Source organism: Balaenoptera physalus (assembly GCF_965194825.1).
Source record: "Balaenoptera physalus genome assembly, chromosome: 16".
NCBI classification, from domain to species: Eukaryota; Metazoa; Chordata; class Mammalia; order Artiodactyla; family Balaenopteridae; genus Balaenoptera; species Balaenoptera physalus.
The window spans coordinates 55,535,062-55,560,245 of record NC_138898.1 but is presented as its reverse complement, the minus strand read 5'-3'; the positions used below and the strand labels follow the sequence as shown (position 1 = coordinate 55,560,245).

At 44.9% G+C, this 25,184-nt stretch overlaps 1 long non-coding RNA gene and 1 pseudogene across 3 annotated transcripts in view; one reads left to right on the top strand and one right to left on the bottom strand.

The window, feature by feature from the left end:
* Positions 1–276: 276 nt before the first annotated feature.
* The window catches only part of LOC309644859, a 49,154-nt gene continuing 24,246 nt past the window's right edge, over positions 277–25,184 (bottom strand). The window contains exons 2-4 of one of the 2 annotated variants that reach the window (XR_014254624.1): positions 24,525–24,698; positions 24,106–24,163; positions 277–11,954 (exon numbers count right to left, since the gene is read on the bottom strand). This is a non-coding gene — a long non-coding RNA (uncharacterized lncRNA). Of the gene's footprint in view, positions 11,955–18,506; positions 18,576–24,105; positions 24,699–25,184 lie in introns of those variants that run through there. The other variant, XR_014254625.1, reaches the window with a different exon arrangement.
* Positions 24,698–25,184, top strand: part of LOC309644858 (ectonucleotide pyrophosphatase/phosphodiesterase family member 7-like) — a 33,652-nt pseudogene continuing 33,165 nt past the window's right edge. The window contains exon 1 of the transcript in view: positions 24,698–25,022. The product of the transcript in view is annotated as an ectonucleotide pyrophosphatase/phosphodiesterase family member 7-like (transcript). The remainder of the gene's footprint in view (positions 25,023–25,184) is intronic.

Here is a 25,184-nt window from a genome sequence, read left to right as displayed (position 1 = left end):
ACAGGTTCGATCCCTGATCTGGGAAGATCCCACATGCCGTGGAGCAACTAAGCCCGTGAGCCACAACTACCGAGCCTGCGCGTCTGGAGCCTGTGCTCCACAACAAGAGAGGCCATGATAGTGAAAGGCCCGCGCACCGCGATGAAGAGTGGCCCCCGCTTGCCACAACTGGAGAAAGCCCTCGCACAGAAACGAAGACCCAACACAGCCAAAAATAAATAAATAAATAAATAAATTTATATATACATAAAAAAAAAACTAAAAAAAAATAAAAAATCAACAAATTGCACATTTAAGATGAGTGCACTTTACTGTGTAAATATTATGTCTCGATAAAACAAAATGGAAGGAAAAAAATAAATAAGCAATAACCAAAAAGCCCCACTTCTCTGTCAGCATCTGAGAGACAGAGCCAGTAATAATACCCCCCCACTTATGGTGAAGGTATAATGTGTTTTTAAAAATTATTTTTCCCCTCATGGGATCAGACATGTACACCCTCCCCATAAAATCTGCTGGGTTCCTGGGATCTGCCTCTTCCAGAGGTCAGGGAGAGAATGATGGTGAAGCAGAAATCATTTTCTGAGTGAAGCCGCCTCAAAATTAGCAAGGACCAGCCAGCTGCTCACTTTCCACCCTCACGTGCTGCCCTTGGCAGACAAGAAGGAATTTTTAAAGACTGATTACACATTCTTTTTTATTGGTGCCATGTTTGTAGTATTTGCTGTCCCCAGCTGGTGCCACAGTAGGTGATATAAAAAGATGTATAAATAATGTATACAACAGCTCCAGAGTCATCAGAGAACCTAGCTGCCAAAACAGGGATGGCACGGCGGGCAGAGAGAATGGATTTGAGAGGGAAGCAAAGGACATGCATATTCCTGCTCAGCTTTCCCTGAAAACCGTGGGCTACTGTCAGCTTGAAGATGAGCAAGTGGGATCTGCATCCGGCCCTAGAGAAAGCTCCCACCAAGAATGCACAGGGTATGAGACTTCCTTGGTGGCACAGTGGTTAAAAATCAGCCTGCCAATGCAGGGGACAGGGGTTCGAGCCCTGGTCCAGGAAGATCCCACATGCCGCGGAGCAACTAAGCCGGTGTGCCACAACTACTGAGCCTGCGTTCTAGAGCCCACGAACCACAACTACTAAGCCCGCGTGCCACAACTACTGCAGCCCGTGTGCCTAGAGCCTGTGCTCCACAGCAAAGAGAAGCCACCACAATGAGAAGCCCGCACACCGCAACAAAGAGTAGCCCCCGCTCACCGCAACTAGAGAAATCCCGTACACAGCAACGAAGACCCAATGCAGCCAAAAATAAATAAATTTATTTTTTAAAAAAAAGAATGCACGAGGTATGTATTCCAACACAGCAATCCCACATCCGGAAATGCAACCCACCAAAATACAATCATGGATGTACAAATATTTATGGACAAGGATGTTCATTTCAGCACAGTCTTAACTGTGGGGGGAAAGAACTTAAAGCTACTGATATAATAGGGTTTCTCCAGAAAGTCCCCCTCCTTGGGGCAGGAGCCCTCCAAACAGAAGCTGCCTCGTAATGAGACAATCCTTGACATGTGTTGATGCATGTAGATCTTTTTTTTTTAATATCTTTATTGGAGTATAATTGCTTTACAATGTTGAATTAGTTTCTGCTGTACAACAAAGTGAATCAGCTATATGTATACATATATCCCCATATCCCCTCCCTCTTGAGCCTCCCCCTCCACTCTCCCTATCCCACCCCTCTAGGTCATCACAAAACATCGAGCTGATCTCCCTGTGCTATGCAGCAGCTTCCCACTAGCCATCCATTTTACATTTGGTAGTGTATATATGTCAAGGCAACTCTCTCACTTCGTCCCAGCTTCCCCTTCCCACTCTGTGTCCTCAAGTCTGTTCTCTACGTCTGCATCTTTATTCCTGCCCTGCCACTAGGTTCATCAGTACCGTTTTTTTAGATTCCATATATGTGCATTAGCAAACAGTATTTGTTTTTCTCTTTCTGACTTACTACACTCGGTATGACAGACTCTAGGTCCATCCACCTCATTACAAATAACTCAATTTCGTCCCTTTTTATGGCTGAGTAATATTCCATTGTGTATATATGCCATATCTTCTTTACCCATTCATCTGTCGATGGACATTTAGGTTGCTTCCATCACCTGGCTATTGTAAATAGTGCAGCAATGAACACTGTGGTACATGACTCTTTTTGAATTATGGTTTTTTCAGGGTATATGTCCAGTAGTGGGATTGCTGGGTCATATGGTAGTTCTCTTTTTAGTTTTTTAAGGAACCACCATACTGTTCCTCATAGTGGCTGTATCAATTTACACTCCCACCAACAGTGCAGGAGGGTTCCCTCTTCACCACACCCTCTCCAGCACTTACTGTTTGTAGATTTTTTGATGATGGCCATTCTGACCAGTGTGAGGTGATACCTCATTGTTGTTTTGATTTGCATTTCTCTAATGATTAGTGATGTTGAGCAACTTTTCATGTGTTTGCTGGCAATCTGTATGTCTACTTCGGAGGAATGTCTATTTAGGTCTTTTACCCATTTTTGGATTGGGTTGTTTGTTTTTCTGATATTGAGCTGCATGAGACCCTTGTATATGCTGGAGATTAATCCTTTGTCAGTTGCTTCATTTGCAAATATTTTCTCCCATTCTGAGTGTTGTCTTTTCATCCTGTTTATGGTTTCTTTTGCTGTGCAAAACCTTTACGTTTCATTAGTTTTCATTGTTTCATTTGTTTATTTTCGTTTTTATTTCCATTTCTCTAGGAGGTGGGTCAAAAAAGATCTTGCTGTGATTTATGTCATAGAGTGTTCTGCCTATGTTTTCCTCTAAGAGTTTGATAGTGTCTTGCCTTACATTTAGGTCTTTAATCCATTTTGAGTTTATTTTCGTGTATGGTGTTAGGAAGTATTCTAATTTCATTCTTTTACATGTAGCTGTCGTTTTCCCAGCACCACTTATTGAAGAGGCTGTCTTTTCTCCATTGTATATTCCTGCCTCTTTTGTCAAAGATAAGGTAACCATGTGTGCGTGGGTTTACCTCTGGGCTTTCTATCCTGTTCCATTGATCTATATTTCTGTTTTTGTGCCAGTACCATACTGTCTTGATTACTGTAGCTTTGTAGTATAATCTGAAGTCAGGGAACCTGATTCCTCCAGCTCCGTTTTTCTTTCTCAAGATTGCTTTGGCTAGTCAGGGTCTTTTGTGTTTCCATACAAATTGTAAAATTTTTTGTTCTAGTTCTGTGAAAAAATGCCATTGGTAATTTGATAGGGATTGCATTGAATCTATAGATTGCTTTGGGTAGTATAGTCATTTTCACAAAGTTGATTCTTTCAATCCAAGAACATAGTATATCTTTCCATCTGTTTGTATCATCTTTGATTTCTTTCATCAGTGTCTTATAGTTTTCTGCATACAGGTCTTTTGTCTCCTTAGTTAGGTTTATTCCTAGGTATTTTATTCTCTTTGTTGCAATGGTAAATGGGAGTGTTTCCTTAATTTCTCTTTCAGATTTTTCATCATTAGTGTATAGGAATGCAAGAGATTTCTGTGCATTAATTTTGTATCCTGCTACTCTACCAAATTCATTGATTAGCTCTAGTAGTTTTCTGGTGGCATCTTGCGGATTTTCTATGTATAGTATCATGTCATATGCAAACAGTGACAATTTTACTTCTTCTTTTCTGATTTGGATTCCTTTTATTTCTTTTTCTTCTCTGATTGCTGTGGCTAAAACTTCCAAAACTATGTTGAATAATATTGGTGAGAGTGGACACTCTTATCTTGTTCCTGATCTTAGAGGAAATGCTTTCAGTTTTTCACCATTGGGAATGACGTTGGCTGTGGGTTTGTCATATATGGTTTTTATTATGTTGAGATAGGTTCCCTCTATGCCCACTTTCTGGAGAGTTTTTATCATAAATGGGTGTTGAATTTTGTCAAAAGCTTTTTCTGCATCTATTGAGATTATCATATGGTTTTTATCCTTCTATTTGTTAATATGGTGTATCACATCGATTGATTTCATGCACGTAGATCTTGAGAGATAACAAGATGACAGGACTTTCTTGCAGTGGGGAGACTGAATACAGTGACATAGAAGAGCACAATGCATTAGTCGGAAATTTATTTGGAAGAGTTGGGGGGGGGGGGTTGTTCATCCATAGGTAGAGGTCCCTCCTCTGCTCTTTCTTTCTCTCTTAGCTCCATCTACAGAGGTTGAACAAAAGAGATGCTTGCTTTTCCAGCCTCCCTTGCAGCTAGGGGCAGCCACGTGACCCAGTCTTGACCAATGGGATGCAAGGGGATGTCTCCTGGGAAGATGTCTACTCCTTCATAGAAAGACTAATCTCATTTCTTCTTCTTCTCTCCTCCTCCCCCTCCTCCTCCACTTCTCCCACCTCCTCCTTCTTCCCTCCCTCCCTCTCTCTCTCTCCAGACCTTTGCATGGAGCTCTATAAAGATTTCCTGCTTGAGCCACAGCAGCCATCTTATAACCATGGGGGAAAAGCCAAGAGAATGGCAGAATCCCCATCTCAGAGCCCTGACATCATGGAGCTTCTGAACCATCCCCAGAAACACCAACCTCTAGGCTTCTTGTGGATCTTCCCAATCATGTGCCAAGAGGTGGGTTCTTGGTTGCTTGCAGGTGAATGTGCCCTAACTGCTCTGTGGCCTGGCCTGTAGCACCCATTCAGCCTCAGAAAAGTCTTGGCCTTTTGCCTGGGCACTTGGAAATACCAGGACAATTCCTGTAGTAGGTTGAAGAGTATCCCCCAAAAATAATCACATTTACCCCCAACCTCAGAATATGATCTTATTTGGAAATAGGGTCTTTGCAGATATAATTAAGGTAAGAATTGAGATGAGATTATTAGGGTGGGCCCTAAGTCCAATGACAGTGTCCTTATAAGAAAAGGACATAGAGATATGTAGGGAAGAAGGCCATATGAAGACAGAGGCAGGAATTGAGGTGATGCAGCCACAAGCCACGGATTGCCAGGAGCCATTAGAATCTGGAAGAGGCAAGAAAGGATTCTCCCCAGAGCCTTCCAAGGGAGCATGATCATGGCAACACCTTAATTCCGTACTTCTGGACTCCAGAACTGTGAGAGAATCGATTTCTGTTGTTTTAAGCCACCCAGTTATGGTGATTTGTTGCAGCAGCTCCAGGAATCTACAACACTCAAGTCTATTCCATGGCCCTAACACTAGCTGGGACCCACTGGTGAAACTGCTGTGCCTCCCTGACCAGGCTGTGGGGATGACCACCTCACCCCCACACCATGGCCAGCACACCTCCTCCCTTCCTTCCTGGCTCAGAGACCTGTTCCTTTCTCTCCACTGGGTCTGGGATGGCAAGAGGCAACAACGAAGTGAGCTGTCGTTTTACAAGTCTAGACAGTCTGCGTCCTCAGTGTAAGGTCCCCTTCAGAGGAGGAGAAAATACTTTCATTTAATTCACTTTGCAACTAGAAAATGTGTCTTTATCTAGATTAAACACAGCTGAAATGCCCATCGACAGGAGACAGGATAAATAAGTTATGGTATGTTTATCAGTGAATATTAAATAATAGTTAAAAAGGAATAAGGTACACTGAGATATTTATAAATTCAGTGATACAACATTTGCGATTTTCTTTAAAATAATGTGGGAATGGGGGAAGCGGATGGAGGGGGCATCTAGATGAAATATGTTTGGTCAAGAGTTGATCATTGTTGAGTTGGGTAAAGGGGGATTCATCTCACTATTCTACTTTTGTTTATGTTTGAAAGTTTCTGTCACAAGGAGTTTTTTTTTAATGAGGCAGTCTTTCTGCACTGTCTTGGAAAGATGTTCATGATATATTCTATATTAAAAGAAGCAGCAAATTGAAGAATATATACAGTATAATCCCACTTATTTGTACGTGTATGTGTGCTTTATATTACTAAGCATGGAGAATCATCTATACTTATTATTATGCATAATAATTACAAGATCTATAATGATTTAATTATGAACTCTATAAATTCTGTAATAATCTATACAACAAACCCAGTAACAGTGATAAAATTTGGCCCACTCTTATTCTCTCTCTAATCACCATTTCTTTTCCACAATAGCACTTCTCGTCAATGTGATTACACATTCACAGGCCCGCAAATATTAATACTCCAAAGATATTTGCCCAGTGATTGTGTGACTTCACTGCCTCATACCTCTGGTGCCCAAGAACTTGCTGAATTCACCAAATGAGCAAGTGAGAGACTGGACCCCAGGAGACTCTGGAAGTTTATTACCATTCCGGAGCGGTTTATTTATTTACTTCTTTTAAAATAGAAATTCTGCTCTTGGCAGAATAGCCTGTGGGCTCAAGTGCAAAATTCTAACATGAAGGCAGACCTTGGGAACCACCCAGGCAGCCACAAACAAGATCACAGACTTGAAATCGATCAACACAAAAACCCTGCAAGCCTTCCAACCAGGAAAAGTCGGTTTTGACAGAAGGATTTTGCTGGGACCCAGAGGTCTGCTCACAGGGGTTGGGGGTTGGCGGCAGAGCTTAGGCCAAGGGCAGTGGGGAGCAGGGGGCTCCACCAGAAAGAGTCTATCTTGCCTGGGGTTCGCTCTGCCAAGTTCAGCCCACATAGTTATCAAAAGGCTTGGACACAAGTAAGCTGGGCCCAAGGTAGGCACACTGGCTCAACACGGGGCGTGGTGCCTGATGTCAGGATTCTTGCCTTCTGTACCCATACTGTAAGTTTAAAGAGGTGCACCATGAATGCCCTCTCGGCTCGGAGGGTGGCAGGTGTGGCAAGAGAAGATCAGAACTCGCCCAACCCAACACACGCCACGTACCACCCACCACTTACCTAAAAACACTGTACAAAGTACAGGCTGAGAGTTTGGGCATTGGTGCCAACAGACCTGGGTTCCAGTCCTGGCTTGGCCAAGTGGCTTCAATTCACTAAGCCCCCATTTCTTCATCTATAAAGTGGGGCATGATGGTTCCTACTGGGCAAGGCTGATGTGAAGATTAAATGAGATGATATGCTTAAGGCAGTTTAAGCAGACGATGTCCCAGAAGCAGACCCCTTGAGATAAGGGTTTGGGTACAAGTAGTTGATCTGGGAGGTGATCCTAAGAAGCACGACTGGGGAGTAGGGATGTGAGACAGTGAGGAAGCCAATACAGGAGGTGTGATGAGCAGGTCCCTACTATGGGCAACTGGGGCTCAGTCACACTGGGAAACTCAGGGAAACAACCTGGAGCGAGTCTCAGAACCTTGTCTCCTGAAGTGGAAGGAAGCTGGGTTCTGGAAGGAAGCTGCCTGTGGTTGGCTGAGGATGTTCCCGGTGTGGTAACTTCCTGGTACATCTGGTCTACCCCCTGTACAGCTAAGCAGGTGGCCATGGGTGCAAGAAGAAGCTCTGTGTACACAGGAGTGTCTGCAACAGCCACATGCTATAGTGGACAAGAGAGCAGACTTCGAAGCCAGGTTGCTGGGGGTGGAATCCTGACTCCACCACCCACAAGCTGTGGGGTCTTGAGAGAGTACCCCGCTGATAACCAGGGCTGTCGACAGAATATGAGGACATGAAGGTGAGCAGCAAAGGTCCCTCCACTGGGCCACAGTGTTCATTTAGAACGTCAACCCAGTGATCCGGGAGAAACAAGTGCTTTGTAATATAAAATACAAGTATAATCAAGACAACCACCCAAAGGTAGGTGGGATGGCCCAGCAGACATGCAGAAAGAACCCTGTGAGTCTCACCTATAGCAGTGATTCTCCAGATTCTGTACATCAGAGTCACCAGGGAGGGTTTGAAAAAATGCAGATTCCTGGGCTCCAGCACCAGAGATTCTAATATAGCAGGTCCCTCATGGTGCCCAGGAATCTGCACCTTAGCACACTCTCCAGGTGATTTGATGTAGGTGGACAAAGGACCCTGTTTTGAGAAACACAATGCTAATAGAACCCAAGGCATTAGTTTTCATATCTCCTGGCAACACCAGGTGGGTAAGAGACGCCTCCAGGGAGAGGTCACTAGTCAGCTTTTAAAACAAATGTGTACATGTGACCTCACATGATACACACACATGCACACATCAACAACACCAACAAACAGGTCTTGGAACACCAGCTGTGTTGACTCAACAAAATTAATGACCCTGCTCCCGACACACTCCAGAAATTATCAAAGAATAATTCATACGTTCCACCACCACTACAACTACCACCAACTCTCCCCCCGATAAAAAAAAAAAAAAACCCTCTTGAGAATGAGCCAAGGTTAATGAGGCTGGTGATTATCTGCTGAATAAGTGCTGGTCACGCAAGTTAAACTGCCCGAAGGTGGATTCAGTCTGTGGGTCCAATTTTTCCAGTAATGCAAAGAAAAATGTTTGCACGAGAAGAGAGGCCAGACGCCACAGGCCTGGGTGAGAAAGAGAGACAGCAGTGTTCCACCAGGACGAACTCGGAATTTGGTTCGGGGAGGGCAGCTGGTTCCCCAGATGCCTTTGCTTCCTCTCTATCAGACTCACTCTTTTCCCGCTCCATCTCCTGAGCCAAAGGCAGCAAGAAGAACCTCTCCCAAACCTTTCTGTCACCTTGAGCGACTCTCCCTACCCCCTGCTTCTGAAAGTGAAGGTAGTTTCCACCTTTTCTGCTTATCCCCTCATCTGTCTCCAGACAATGGGCAGACAGGCTACATTCAATGCGTGTCAGAGCTGAGGAATTTCTCCTCTGATGTGCACAGTGCCTTGAAAACTTCATTGCTCAAAGCGAGGTCCTCTGGCCAGCAGCATCGTCATCAGCACCTACTCAGGATCTCGTCAGAAATGCAGAACCTCAGCCCCCTCCCCCGCTCCCGCAGGCCCACTGAATCGGAATCTGCATTTTAGTAAGATCCTTATGCGATTTGTATGTACACATTAAAGTCTGAGGTCCCACTGTCCTCAGAATAGGGCCTGAAATCCTCTTCATATGGAGGGACCCTGCCTCAGAAAGTTTGGGGGTGGGAGAATAGACCTCTGCTGTCTCTGTGAGGCCTCCCTGGAGATAGCACCCAGCTCCTCTCCAGTATATGTTTTTTTCCATATTAACGGGAAATTGGTCAATTTTATACTGTCCCGAAACAAACAGAATTGTGTTTGGCAATTTACATAGATAATTTCACTTACTTTGAAACTTTTCTCATGAGGTCTTAGATGGTTAGACCACAGTCCAAATCAGAGCTGCACACCTGTTTGGTTTTGCCTGCACACTGTTTTTACATTTTTGTTAACTAGCTGCCAATATTTTTAAATGAGGATTTCCACGTATTTTTAAAAATCTGATTTCTAACTTCTACTAAAAAATCATACCACACGGCAGTCAACCGAAGCAGAGGGGTGGCTGTACCTCCTGGTGGGGCCTCTGTTTGCCCCCAGCCCCATCCAGCCCCGTGGGCAATGGAGTCGACAACTCCCGATATCACATTTCTGGTGTTTACACGGCTTTCCTCCTCGTAGAAACTGGAGGAACAGGTATGTTCCCCGCACACGTTCCACCCCTCTGTGTTGGTTTCCCGTGGCTGCTATAGAAAACAAGTAGGCTTAAGACAACAGAAATTAATTCTATCACCGTTCTGGATGCAGAAGTCCAAAATCAAGGTGCCAACAGGACTGTGCTCCCTCTGAAGACTCTAGGGAAGACTCCTTCCTCCCTCTTCCAGCTGCTGGTGCCTCCTGGCGAGCCTTGACATCCTTGGCTTGTAGCTGCATCACTCCAGTCTCTGCCTTTATCACACATTCCCTTCTCCCTGTATCTTTGTGTCTCTAGATCTAAATCTCCCTCTTCTTTGTCTTGTGAAGACTAGTCATTGGATTAGAACTCCCTACTCCCAATCCAGTATGGTCTCACCTTAACTTGATTGCATCTGCAAAGACCCCATTTCCAAATAAGGCCACATTCACAGGTGCCGGGTGTTAGGACTTGGACATATCTTTTCAGGGGACACAATTTAACCCACTGTGTACACCACTAACCACACTTCCCTCTGCCTCATTTCTTACCCTTCTCCCTGCCCATCGCAGCTGCCCACCACAACCTTGGGAAGCTCTGTCCCCTGACCCTTTGCAGGGGTGCTTTTCAGCATTCCTCCTCCAGGCCCCCATCTCAGTCTCAGCCCAGCCATCACTTCCCCTGGGAAGCCTTCTCACCCCAAGTCCCCCATTAAGGGGCCCTTGTCTTTTCCCAAGCTATATGCCATGCCTTGAAGTTGCCTTTTAGAGTATCTCTCCTACCACTGTCCGTAAACTCCCAGAGGGAGTTTGTCCACTATTTTAACTCTAGTATGTAGCACTATGTGGATATGTATGTAGGAACTCAGATATTTGTTAAATGAATGAATAAATGAATGAATGAATGAGCAACAGAATGAATGGAAGGCAGAGAGCAGGGAAGAAGAGGGGGACACAATAACATGTATCACAGCAAAGGTTTACAAGGATTGTATGCTGTGGTAAGAGACACTTTAAACAAAATGTCAGGAACTGCTCGGCACTTTTTATTTCCTTTCTTAATCAATACTGCCCCATCTCAGTGTTTGCTCCTGTCTCATTAACATTTATCAACAAGCTCGATGATACGTGGGCTTTTGCAATTGTTTCCCCACTCTGAATTTTAGTTCATCACACAGGCAGCCCATTTAGCATTGGGTGAGGACAAAGGCTTCTTCTAATCTGTATCCCATGGGTGACACCGGCTTTATCAATGTCATTCCCAACCCAGGACGGCTGGGGCCCTCCCTCCTCCTTTAGAGCTGCATCAATTCTAAGAATACTTCATAATCCAAATTGACCTTCCACCTTACTCTATCATGCCACCCTTTTTGTTGAGAGAGGAGGGTCCTTCCCCATCCTGCCTGGCAGTGATGTACAAGCAAGCAATTTCCGTCCCTTCTGTGGGACAGCTATTGACAAGAGTGTGTTTCAAAGCCCAGAAGGAGCTGCATTTGCAGAGGGAGGGAAGGGGGCTCTGGGGCTGATCAAGATGTCACCAGGTGCTTCCTTCCCTGCAGTTCCATTAGGGGAGCTGTGGGCATCTGTCACAGGCCAGCCCAAAGCAGTCTCGAAGTGACCCTCTCAACTTGCTCCCCGGCAATAACCTCGTTACACTCAAGCTTTGGCTGAGAAGAACCTAGAGACCTCAGGGTTAGTGGCTTTTTATGTCTAGCCAACCTTGACTTCTATATCACTTGTTATTAAGTGTACCCCACGGCCCCGTGAGCACGAAGACACTGTTTTTCTGCACAGGTGGTTGGTAATTTGGTTCTTGAACCTCACACCAGCTTCCCTGGGCCTCCTTCTGCGGAAATGAGACAGCATTTGTGTTGTTTCAAAGAGCCTCTGACATCTGGTAGATTCCAAAAAAAATCACCACTTAAAATTCATCTTCTGGGCTTCCCTGGTGGCGCAGTGGTTGAGAATCTGCCTGCCAATGCAGGGGACACGGGTTCGAGCCCTGGTCTGGGAAGATCCCACATGCTGCGGAGCAATTAGGCCCGTGAGCCACAATTACTGAGCCTGCGCTCCGCAACAAGAGAGGCCGCGATAGTAAGAGGCCCACGCACCGCGATGAAGACTGGCCCCCACTTGCCGCAACTAGAGAAAAGCCCTCGCACAGAAACGAAGACCCAACACAGCCATAAATAAATAAATTAATTTTAAAAAAAAAATCGTCTTCTCTCTGAGTTTTATTTCATCCAAGACTTGTTTTCCTTGGCTGGCAGTCTGCGGAGCCATTGGGAAGAAGCATCAAGGGTGTTACTCTGTTCCTGTGGTCCCACCTGTTGCTCACCTGCAGCTCTGATCATGGCACCTCATGATTCCAGCTCATGGCTCGTGGGTCTTAGGTTGGGAGGGGGAGGGCTGGGGGACTGCAGACACTGCCTCGGGAGGAAGAGAGAAAAGGAATCTAAACAACCAGGTCTTACCTTGGTTGTGGCTGGTTAGGAAAGCACGGCCCCAACAAAGCACAAATTGGACAAAGTTTTTCACACTTACCTCTCAGCCTCCTCCATCCTAGGCCAACACCAGGCTCTCTCAACCTCTGGGATGCACGCAGCTGTGATAACCCCTCCTCCCCCACCAATGTCTGCTCGTCTGGGAGGAAGGAAGTTTCAGTAGGCAGAATTCTAAGATGGCCCCCAATATTCCCACCCTCTGTTGTCCATGTCCTGTATAATCTCTCCTTGAGTGTGGTCAGAATCTGTGATTAGGTTACGTGGCAGAGGGGAAGGGATTTTCTGATGTAATTAAGGTCCCTAATCAGTCTACCAGGAGTTAAAAGACAGATCATCCAGGGTGGGCCTGACCTAATCAGGGGAGTCCTTTAAAGAAAGTGAAGTTTCAGGGGCTTCCCTGGTGGAGCAGTGGTTGAGAATCCGCCTGCCAATGCAGGGGACACGGGTTCGAGCCCTGGTCTGGGAAGATCCCACATGCTGCGGAGCAACTAAGCCCGTGAGCCACAACCACTGAGCCTGCGCGCATCTGGAGCTTGTGCTCCGCAATAAGAGAGGCTGCGATGGTGAGAGGCCCGTGCACCGCGATGAAGAGTGGCCCCCGCTCGCCGCAACTGGAGAAAGCCCTCGCACAGAAACGAAGACCCAACACAGCCAAAAATAAATAAATTAATTAATTGGAAAAAAAAAAAAAGAAAGTGAAGTTTCAGAGAGATTCACCCCTTGGCCTCCAAGGAGAAACAGAGGGTGATGCTGTGAGCTGCCTGTAGAGAGGGTCAGCCTCTAGGAGTTGAGAGCCTCAGCCCCACAACCACAAGAAACTGAATTTGGCCAACAAACTGAATAAGCTTGGAGGAATACCCCAAGCCTCATATGAGACCCCAGCCCTGACTGACACCTTGATTACAGCCTGTGAGACCCAGCTAAGCTCTGCCCAGACTCTTGACCCACGGAAACGGTGAGATAATAAATGAGTGCTATTTTAAGCAGCTAAGTTTGTGGTAATTTGTTACCCAGTAACAGAAATTTAATATGGAAGTAAACTAACACTTTTGATCATCGATGGAAGTTATTTTCATTCCCTCTGACTTAATCATCTTTATCTCCACTCTGAAAAATGGATGCTCTTAACTCCATTTGTTATAGATGAGGCTGAAGCCCAGGAAAGCAATGGAATTTAGCAAAGGCTGCCTCACTATCTGGCACTTGAGATAGAACTCAGCCCCAAGTCTGTACAAATAAAATCCACAATCTTTAAAACACCCACTAAGTTTTGCCCCTCTCCCTAATCCTTACTCTTCAGAAACCTGTTCCTTTGATAACTCCCAACCAAGTGTTCAAAGTTGTTGAACTCTTAATTTTGACAAAATTTAGTAACTAACCCCCCAAACCAATAATAATAATAAATAGTACTTTGAGCCCATATGTTTCAATCACTGGGCTATCCCCATAGGGATAGATGATACTATTATTGTTGTTGTTGCTGTTATCTCCATTTTACTGATGAAGCATAAAAAGATAAAGAAAGAAGAAACTTTCCAAAGATCACACAACCAACAAGCAGTAGAAATAGCACTTGAACCCAAGCAAACTAACATCAGAGCCCTGCTTTTAACCATTACACCATACCGTCCTCCAAGAACAGTCTTAAGTCTGACATTCTGAAACAAAACAGTGCCCAATAAGAGCTTGGAAATGCACATATCTTCTGAAGGCTAATGGATTAGAATTCGCTTCAGAACTTGGGAGGAATCACAAATAAGTAACTGTACTTAAGTGAGTTCTTCTGTGTAACTGATGGGAGCAGCCAATGAGGCTGTTCACAAATATTCTGGCTCTCCTTCCAGGCACATGGAAGTTAGGCATGACCATGTGATCTATTTTGTCCAATGAAACATGAGCAGAGGTAACTCATGTCATTTCCAGGTAGAACACTTAAGAGACTGTGGGATTCCCCTGTGCTGGTTATCAAGGAGACACATGCAGATGGAACTTTCAAAAGCCTGGACTCCTGAGTGACTAAGAATGGACAGACTACCTCCAAAATGCCCAGATATACACTAGACACATAACATGACCAAGAATAAACCTTGCTGTATTGAGCCACTATGATTGGGGGACTGTTGTTACAACAGCATAACCCAAACCATCCTGACTAATACACTGTCCTAACTAGGGCTTCTTATCCAAAGCAAAGGCATTTTTAAAGTTAATGACATTGTAAATAATAGAGCAAATATCAACACAATCTGCCACTTTGTTAGGCTAACGAGCCCAAACAAAGCCAACAGACATAAGTTAAAAGAAATAAATCATTATATTGAAAACAGAACTGTCAAAAGAGGCACAACTGACTAATTTAGTGATTGGCGATGAACATCAGGCAAGACACAGATGTTGTCATCATCATCATTTATTATATGCCTAATTGCACATAATTTCTGACTAAGGAAAACACAAGGTGTTTAATCTCATCATCTATAGTTCAGAGAAGTAACTCTCCATTTTTTTACCCCTTCACTCTGGACTTATTTATCCAGCAATGTGTCAGGCACTGGGCTGGGTGCTGGTGACACAACAATGAACAAGGTAGGTGTGCCTTGGCCCTTGAGGAGCTTATTGCTACTGGGGGAGACAAAGAAAAAATAATAAAGTCCATGAAGAGAGTAGCAAGAGGCTGAAGTGGAGAATAACCAAGAGTCCTCTTTATAAAAGGGATCAGGAAAGACCTCCCTATGGAGTGGACATTTAAGCTAACACTTAAAGGATGATCAGAGGCTAGTTTGGGGAGGAGCAGAGGAGAATCATTCCAGGCTAGAATAACAGGTTCTGGGGTGGGAAAAAGATTGCTGAGTCCAAAGACCCAAAAGGAGGCCAGGGTGACTGAAGCAGAGTAGGCAAAGAAGAGGAAGCAGGAAGGAGGTGGAGAGGTGGGCAGGAGCCTGAAGGAGACCCAAGGTCTGGATAGTTTTCTCCATGCAGTGGGAAGCCAAAGCAGGGACCCTAAGATCCCTTTAGCTTCCAGGTGGGAAATGGGTTGCTAAGGGTTGAGAGCAGAAGCAGGAAAACTGGTTAGGAGACCACTGCCGTAGCCCGGCTGAGATATGATGTCCTGTCCTGGCAGCAAAGATGGAGAGAACAGACAAGTTGAGATAAAGTTCAGAATCACAGGACTTGCTGATGGGAGAGGGGGAAAGAGGACAATGCCTGGTTTACTGCCTTGAACAGCTGGGTAGCCAGTGCGCTATTTAAGGAATGGGGAAGGCATGGCTGGGGCACAGAGAGGGAGGAGGACGAAAAGAAAGAGTTTGCCTTTGCTGGCTTTGGACATGTTAAGCATGAGATGTTGACTTTGCTGACAAGTGGAAAAAAGAAAGAAAAACATTGGATGTGTAAGCTGGTGTTCAAAGGAGACAGAGATGGACCTTTGAGGGTCATCAGCCAAGGAGCGGCAGCTAAAGCTATGGAAACGGAAGGGCCAACCTAGGAGCAAGTCCAGAGAGAGCAGATGACAGTGTCTGGACTAGGCTGTGAGAACAGCCAACGTTTAAGAGGTGATTGTGTTGGACAAGCAAAGACCTGATTGAATGCCATCCCCCTCCCTCTCAACCCTGCATCATGCCAAGAGGGGGCTCAGCCTCTGGGGACTTCCAATGAGCTCCCACGTGTCTCTCTTTCTTCTGAGACCTTTTCCAAAATCCTCCTTCCATACTTAGTGAAACAGGATTCTCAACATACGTGCCTTTTCCTCCCCCACCCAGTCTAAGCAAAAACTTTTGACTATGAGAGGAATAAAGAAGCCTTCAGTGTCTGTCCTTTACTGCTAATTCCATCAGATTTCTTGTTATTCACACCTGGCAGTCTAATTTTCTTCTTTCTCCTCTCCCAGCACAGTCATAGCCTTAATTATTGACCTTTTCACTCTTCTAACACCTGTTTCCCCTCGTCTTTGTTCTCAGGAAGTTCTGCTCACATGATTATCTGCTGGTTCCTCACGTGGGGATAGAAATTATTTTCTGTGGACAAGACCTCCCCTTCTAATCTCAATCAGACAAGCCAGAGATCTCTGTACATCAAATATTAAATTCACGCTCGACAGATCACGCTTCTGGTTTCTTTCCTGCCAGCCTGTGGATGAACAGGTTTACATCCTTCACAGAGATGTCCCACCAAATTTTCACAAAGTTGGAGTTTCCAAGTGTGACAGTCACTCCTGCTCTCTTTCTCCTGCTCAAAATGCAGCAGGAGAGAGTGTTACATCATCACATTTGCAGAGTATGCATCTTGTTCTCAGGGCCACATTTTAAGAGAGACAGACAAACTAACAGGCATTCAGAAGATGGTTGCCACAATGGAGAAGAAAATCAAAGCCACAACAAATAAGCAATGGTCAAAAGAGTTAGAGAGGGCCTCCCTGGTCGCGCAGTGGTTGAGAGTCTGCCTGCCAATGCAGGGGACACGGGTTCGAGCCCTGGTCTGGGAAGATCTCACATGCTGCGGAGCAACTAAGCCCGTGAGCCACAATTACTGAGCCTGCACGTCTGGAGCCTGTGCTCTGCAACAAGAGAGGCCACGATAGTGAGAGGCCCACGCACCGCGATGAAGAGTGGCCCCCACTTGCCGCAACTAGAGAAAAGCCCTCGCACAGAAACGAAGACCCAACACAGAAATAAATAAATAAATAAATATCTTCAAAAAAAAAGAAAAGTTAGAGATATTCAGTCTAGAGAGAATATGCCAGTGCAAGGGGTCAGGAAAAACGAGACCTGCGGTGTATTTTTGCAAATAAAGTTTTATTGGAACTCAGCCATGTCCATTTGTTTACGTATTGTCTATGGCTGCTTATCATGCTACAGTGGCAGAGCTGAGTAGCTGTGACAGAGACAGTCAGGCACACAAGGTCTATCTGGCTCATCATAGAAAAGGTTTGCCAACCCCTGCTCTGGAAAGAAAAGGGAATGAGGGAGGGAGGAAGGGAGGGAAGGAGGGGAAGAGAGGAAATATGGCTGTATTCCAAATATCTATTGTAAGAAAGAGGAATTCGATTTGTTTAGCATGGCCCAAGATATCAAACAAGGAGCAACAGATCTGAAGTTACAAGACAAGAGTTCAGCTGAAGATAAGGATGAGCTCTCCAGCAGGCATGCAATCCACACCAGAAGGGCTGCCTGGAGGAGTGAAGATTATGTCGCTGGATGTCCACATGTGTCAAGTGGACTAAGGTCCCCCAAAGGCATGCAGGTTTGCTAAAGATTTTGCTAAAGGAAGCATGCAAGTTGAAGAGGTTTTGAAAGGCACGGTGTGGTTGGAGAAAGGGCTGTGGCTAAAGAGAGCAGAGGGGAGAAATTATGGGAAGGAAGGACAGAGTGCCGTGGCCATATAGTGAGGAACTTTACAAAAGATGGAGGTTTAACCATGTGATGTGTGACATTACCTCTTCTATGTTCTCCTGAAATCTTCAGTTAAAGCAATGTTCTGTCAATGCTTCTGGGGTTGCATTTGTGGAGATTTCTAGGAGGGGATGTGACGTGGCATTTGCCTTAAGGAAATAGCATATTAGCCCAAAGAGACCTGGGTCCATTCCAGCTGAATCCAACCCTTATAGGTATGTCAGAGATGCTGGGAGGCCATTCGAATCCTGCCAACCCTGAGGCCATAGCAGTCTTTGAAAACATTATCTGGCTTAACACTAGCACTTAGCTGAACACTCAACATGAATCTTGCCGAAGTGAAGCCATAGGAATACATTTTTTACATTTTTCTTTCATTTCAGATCCTTCTTAGGAATTGCTAAGGCTCAACCACATGTGGAAGACTCCAGGAGGCAAAATAATTTCTGAGCTTTGGGATTTCCCTGAGGATGGTCCAAATCTGTGAAAATTTCATAGGAATTCTCCAAACCCATACAATGTACAACACTAAGAGTGAACTGTAAAACTATGGACTTTGGGTGACTATGATGTGCCAGTGTTAGGTCCATCAATTGTAACAAATGTCCCACTCTGGTGGGGATGTTGATAATGGGGGAGGCTGTGCATGTGCAGGGCAGAGGATATATGGGAAATCTCTGTACCTTCTTTTGATTTTCCTGTGAACCTAAAACTGCTCTAAAAATATTGTCTTTAAAGAAAATTTTCATAAAAGTTTCAAACAAGGACACTGAGGACATAAGTTGGCTCTGGGTTGGATCCTAGGAACTCATGGATCTTCAGCAGATGGGAATTGTGTACCCCACATGCTCACACCCTCGTGGGCTATTTCTACTACACACAAAACTTAGTAGCTTTGAACCACAAAATTTGTTATTTCTCATGATTCTGTGCGATGGCTGGGCATTTCCTCTGCTGGTCTCATGTGGGCTCACTTGTGTGGCTACATGCAGCTGGAGGCTCAGCTGGGCTGGAAGGTCAACATGGCCTCACGCACATGCTTGGCAGATGGTTCTGCTGGTGGCTGGGAACTTGGTTTTTCTTCATGTGCCCTCTCGTCCTCCAGAGCCCTTCTCCACATGGCCCCTTGAGCAGGAGATCCAGGGCTTACTTGGTGCTGGCTTCCAAGAGAGCAAAAATAAGAGAAGCTACAAGGGCTCTCAAGGCCTAGGACCAAACATCAGACACCCTCACTTCAGCCGCATTCTACTGGTCCAAGCAAGTCGTAGGCCAGCCCAGGTTCAAGAGGAGAGAAATAAACTCCACCTCTTAATGAAGAGTTTGCAATCACACTGCAAAAGGGCATTTGTGGGATGCTGCACTCATCTTTGGAAAATACCTAACATACATACACACACACACACAAACACACAATCCTTTATATGCAACCGTCCCTCCAGGTGCATCCAATGCCAGCCAGAACCTAAACTTGACAGTACTCAATGGAAGAAAGAAATTAGAGTGTCCTACATGCCAGTTCTCCTCTTGCGTGACTTCAGCCCCATCAAAAGCAGACCCTATCAGAGTTTACATCCCTTGAGAAGCATTGTAATTGATCTTTGGATCAATCAATAAGTATTTGAATCCACAGCAACAGCCTGCCCATAGGAAATGTTCAGCTCATGCTAGGATTTTCCCTTTCTGCTAAATCATGCTGAAAGAACCACAGTGAAACTTTATATTCAGAAAAATGTTCAAAGCCCCAATCAGTAACAGGTTTAACAGGATGCATCTCCTAATCCTTTCCTTTCATCACAGACATCTCTTTTTTTTTTTTTTTTTTTTTTTTAGCCTACCGGCCCCTCCCTTCTGTTGAGACTTGCACCTTTTCCTACCCCAGTCACATGGCTCTGGTGGGGGCTGCCATGTTCTTACATGACTCCGCCCCCCTGTCCACAGTTGATTGGTTCAGGGATGGGCATCTGACCCAAACAGGCCAATCAGAGTTCCTCCCTCAGGTTTGTTTTTCCTAGCTGGAACTGGGAAAATATAGACATGCTCTGTGATGACAGGAACTTTGGAGTGAGACAAAGGGGAGTGTTTGTGGCCACACTCCTCACCTTATGGAGAAAGCCAGTCCCCAGTGAGAGAAAATTGAGGTGATATGCAGACAAAGGCAGACACAGAGATGGAGAGAGAGATCTGGTAATGTGTGAGCCCCTGGTTCCTAGAGCCCAGCTGCATCCCTGCCTTTCTGCAGAATGACTTCAGTGACATGGGAAATCATGCCTCAAAAGGCCTCTTGCAGATGCCATGCCCATAGCCCATTGGTACTCACCATTCTAGTACTGCACGCACCCCAGACTAAAACTCGCCATGCTGGCCTTCTTCCCTTCCTTGAATCACGTCCCCACTCCCTTACGGGTGCTCCCTGGAGTCACCTCTCAAATAAACCACTTGCACTCCCATCCTTGTTTCAGGGTCTGCTTTTTTAATATATATAAATTTATTTGTTTTATTTATTTATTTTTGGCTGTGTTGGATCGTCATTGCTGCGCGCGGGCTTTCTCTAGTTGTGGTGAGCGGGGGCTACTCTTCATTGCAGTGCGCAGGCTTCTCATTGCGGTGGCTTCTCTTGTTGCGGAGCACGGGCTCTAGGCACGCGGGCTTCAGTAGTTGTGGCTCACGGGCTCTAGAGCGCAGGCTCAGTAGCTGTGGCGCACAGGCTTAGTTGCTCCATGGCATGTGGGATCTTCCCGGACCAGGCATCGAACCTGTGTCCCCTGCATTGGCAGGCGGATTCTTAACCACTGCCACCAGGGAAGTCCCTCAGGGTCTGCTTTGAGGGAAAACCAGACTAAAGCATAGTCCCTTTTCTTACCTACCCTAGTAAGATGTGGGTTTCTGTCACTTGCAACCAAGAGTTCTGACTATTACCTTCTGTTGGGATGATTCCTATAATGTGTTTGGAAATTTCTCCATCTCCACTCTAGTAACTATGTCATAAATATGTAGATTTCTTAACAAAGTTTAATGGGATTCTTGATCAACCGTAAGTTTCACAAAATGCACTGCACTTCTGTAACAATTCCCAGTGACTGATATAACTGCCATGCAAAAGAAAGTAAGAGTCAGAGATGGCTCTACCGGGCTGGCAAAGAAGAATCTAGTCCAGAATGGCATGGGTGGGAGATGCTTCTGGAACTGTGGGACCCTCAAGCCTGCATGACCCACAGCTGAGTACTAGGACAGCTTGAAAACATAGTGGCCAGGAAGAGATTTACTCTCTCCTCCATATTTCATCTTCCACCCCATCCAAAGTGCTCAATAAATATTTGCTAAAACAGATGATGGATTTATACCTTCCAAACCAGAGCTCACCAAAGAGAAACCAAGATACACTGCAATGCTGTGACCATAAGCATCATAGTGACTACAATTAGAATTCCCTCTAGCCAGCCACCTCCACTAAGCTCTGTTGATTACACAAAATGTTGCACTTTGGGGAAGTTTCAATGGACATGGTGGATTGCTGAATGACTGCTGGCTGTTTTTTATGTGTTTTATGTGTTTTTATGTTTTTCCAGAATATTGAGATATATATGTGTTGTCCCTAAAAGGGCCTAAGTGATTAATATACAATTCCCAAAGAGCCAGACTACTTAGTACCAGTATTCACATTCCCTTGGAGAATCTACATACCAGGGACTCAAAGTTCTCTCCTGACCAAAGAACGCCTGGCCTTGGACAGTCCTGATCCTGGTAACAACAGCTCCCTTCCAGGCCTGGCTTCCCCAGAGTAGCATACGTTGTTCTTTGCCACCAAGGGTATCCAGGGACGCAAACTAAAGATAATGATGCTTTATTGGCCCTCAATCATCTGTCTTTTCCACGTGTTGGAAGGAGTGCCAAGTCCAATTTGTCCAAGCACAAAATAGCATATTGGCATCATTAGATCAGACAAAGAAACTGTCAGTAGCAATTTATTATTGTACTGAAAGTAACTAACATTTGTTGAGCACTTACCAGTATAAGGACCCATGTAAGTGCTTTACCTGCTGCATTAGCCAGGGTAGACTAGGTTATGCCACAATAACAAATTAACCCCAAAATCTCAGTGGCTTGGCAACAGAGGCTGACTTCTCACATTCCATGTCCACCACGGGTTAGCTGGGGACTATGCTCTATTTGGTCACTCAGAGACCCAGAATGATGGAGACTACCATCTCAATGCAAGACTTCCACAGTTACTGTGGCAGGGGATGAGAGGGTGAGATGGTTATGCACCAGCACTTGAAAGCTTCAGGCTGGAAGTCATAGATGTGGCTTCCACTCAAAACACATGGCCCACGATTACAAGGGGACTGGGAAGTGAGGGGGCGCATGTGGATATCCCATGAGCAGTAAGCATTCCTGTCAACATGCATCATCTCATTGGAGCCTCACAACCTCAGGAAATATATCATTATTCCTTTTTACAGAGAAAGAAACAGAGGCACAGAGAGGTTATGAGATTTGCCCCAAGTGTGAAATGTAAGCCCAGAGCAGAGATGTGAGCCCAGGCCTGCAAGCTGCAAAATACCCTCAACTGCTTCGCTGCATACTCATCACAAAATTCTACAAAATTCCCTTGTATAGCAAAACACCGTGCTAATTAATGAGAGGCCAAGTTATGCAAATACAAAATGGAGCACCCCTGACACACCACCTCCTCACCCCAAAAATTCAACCTAAGCAAATACTTGGAACAGAATTCTCAGGCAATTTCAGGAAGAGGGAAATGTGTCATCTCATCTGGGTCTGATATCCAGCCCACAGTCCACCCACATCAAGATAAAAACCTTCTGAAAACTTCACCTGAAAACCTAGGCAGACTGTCACCTCCTGTCACTAGAAAACCCACTGGTGACATCTTTATACAATTCACAGATCTTTCCAAAGCTGTAAAGGTAAATGTCATCCATGTACCTGTAGAAAGCAGCCACAGGCAGATCTGTTAGGAGACTGTTGTCATATCTGGATGAGCGGCTGAGTGAAGATGCTTCCAACAGGCTAATTCTTCCCAGCCTGCAAAACTCAATTCTAGCACCACCTCCTCCAGGGAGCCCTCCTCTTCCTGGCTTCTCCAAGTTAGGACCCTCTCCCTGTTCTCCTGTGTCACCTCCCATTCACACCTCTGGCAGGACCCCCCTTATTTGTCTGCCTGTCCCCTGGACTCTGAGCCACCCACAGGCAACCTCGGCATCTATACTTCTGTGCCTCTGGCACCTGACACATAGTATGTGCTCAATAAATGTGGGGTGGATGGGTGGATGCTTAAGCCTGTTCCCTTGGGGAATTTAAACCCCTGTGTGCAGCAAATGTGTAGCCAAGTATTAAAATTACAGTCCCAGCCTCACTTCTGCTGTGTGGCCTTGGAGAGGTTCTATAGCCTCTCTGATCTGTTTATTCAGCTACAAAGTAAAAACCACCTCATAAATATGTTGAAAAACTTAAGTGGAAAGCAGAGGGTATTGAAACAAAAGCTCATACACAAATGTTCACAGCTAGATTATTCACAATAGCCAAAAGGTGGAAACAACCCAAATGTCCATCAGCCGGTGAATGGATATAAAAAAATATTATTCAGCCATGAAATGGAATGAAGTGCTGACAAATGCTGCAATATGAATGAACCTTGAAAACATGGTGCTCGGTATAAGAAGCCAGACACAAAAGGCCAAATGTTATGTGATTCCATTTATATGAAATGTCCAGAATAGGTAAAGCCAAACAGACAGAAAGCAGATTAGTGGTTGCTAGGGGCTGGGGGAGGGAGGAATGAGGAGTGACTGCTAATGGGTATGAAGTTTCCTTTTGGGTGATGAAAATAGTCTGAAACTAGATAGTGGTAATGGTTGCACAGCACTGTGAATGTACTAAATGTCACTAAATTTGTCCACTTGCAAATGATTAAAATGGTAATTTTTTTTTTTTTAATCTCAAAGACAGATCTGAACTCCCATGTTTATTGCAGCATTATTCACAATAGCTAAGGTATGGAAACAACCTAAGGGCCTGTCAATGGATGAACAGATAAAGAAAATGTGATACTCTCTCTTTCTCTCTCTCACACACACACACACACACACCACTGAAATATGATTCAGCCTTAAAAAAGAAGGAAATCTTATCACTTGCAACAATATAAATGAACATGGAGGGCATTATGCTAAATGAAATAAACCAGAGAAAGATAAATACTGCATGATATCAGTTATATGTAGAACCTGAAAAAAGAAATGGCAAGTTGAACTCATACAAACAAGAGTAGAATAGTCTTTTGCCTCCCCATATAAACTTTAGAATCAGTTTGTTAATAGCCACGAAATAACTTGTTGGAATTTTGATTGGGACTGCATTGAATCTATAGATTAAGTTGGGAAGAACTGACATCCTGATGATACTAAGCCTACCCATCCATGAACATGAAACATCTCTCCATTTACTTAGTTCTTTGATTTCATTCAACAGAGTTTTCTAGTTTTCCTCATATAGATCTCATACATATTTTGTTAGATTTACGTTAAGTATTTCTCTACTTACATATATACACATATATATGATATATACATAATTAAATACATTGTTGTTATTACTAGTATGAACAAACTTATTACCTGTTAGATCAACTAAAAAGAAGGAAAACAAAAGTTTTAATTTTACATTTACCTTTACTTATTCCTTCTTTGATGTTCTTCCTTTCTTTATACAGAACCAAGTTTCTGACCTATAAAAAATGGTAAATTTTATTGTTAATGGACCACAATGATTTTTTTTAATTCTTATAGGGAATTTTCAACTAATAACCTTTCTAGGATTTCAAAAAAATTAAATGGGATAGAATAGATGATGTATATACAGTTCCCAGCCCTGTGGGCACTCAATCCACAGTGGCTGTTTCCATAGTCATAATGAACAGTAATTTGTTCTCCCTATAAAAACAGGCTATGCTGAGTAAAGGAAAGCACCAATCTAATTTGTTCTCCAAATGTTCACAACAGTGGAATTCGTGTAAGAGTCCAAAATATTTCACACTGTCTGTCTTTTTTTATCGTGGTAAAATACACATAATACTTAGCATTTTTTACCGTCTTAAAGTGCACCATGCAGCGGCATTAAGTGCATTCACAGTGCTGTGCAGCCACCACCACCATCCACCTCCAGAACTTTTCCATCACGTCAAACGTGCCAACTCGTTACGCTCCAGGTGTTCTGATCCACAGCGGAGCTGGGGCAGAATTATCAATGTGAACTTTGATCAACTGCAGATAAAAAAAAAGGGAGAAAATGGGAGCAGGCCGTGAACTCAGCGATGTGAGCGTGTGAGGCACTGGGGACATGACGGGGCCCAGGGCCCTCGTGCTGCTGCTGCCCGTCCGGTTGGGCTGCGCCGGCTGCCACCCCGTCCCAGGAGGAAGAGCTTCCACAAGCTGCTGCTGGTCTCCTTTGATGGGTTCTGCTGGGACTACGACCAGGACGTGGACACCCCCGACATGGACCGCCTGGCCGGGAGGGCGTGAAGGCCAAGTCCCTCACACCGCCCTTCGTGACAATGACCTCCCCGTCTCACTTCACCACCACCTCAGGTAAGCTCCGCCCTGCAGCCAGGCCATGATGCGGGCGGAAACCCCGCAACTGTAGTTCCCTGAAACAGAGCTGATTCTCAGTCATCTCTGGGGAGACCGAGACAGCCAATGCCACTTGGGGTCACCCCCTGGAAGAAGCACTAGCTTAGAATACTAAGGGAT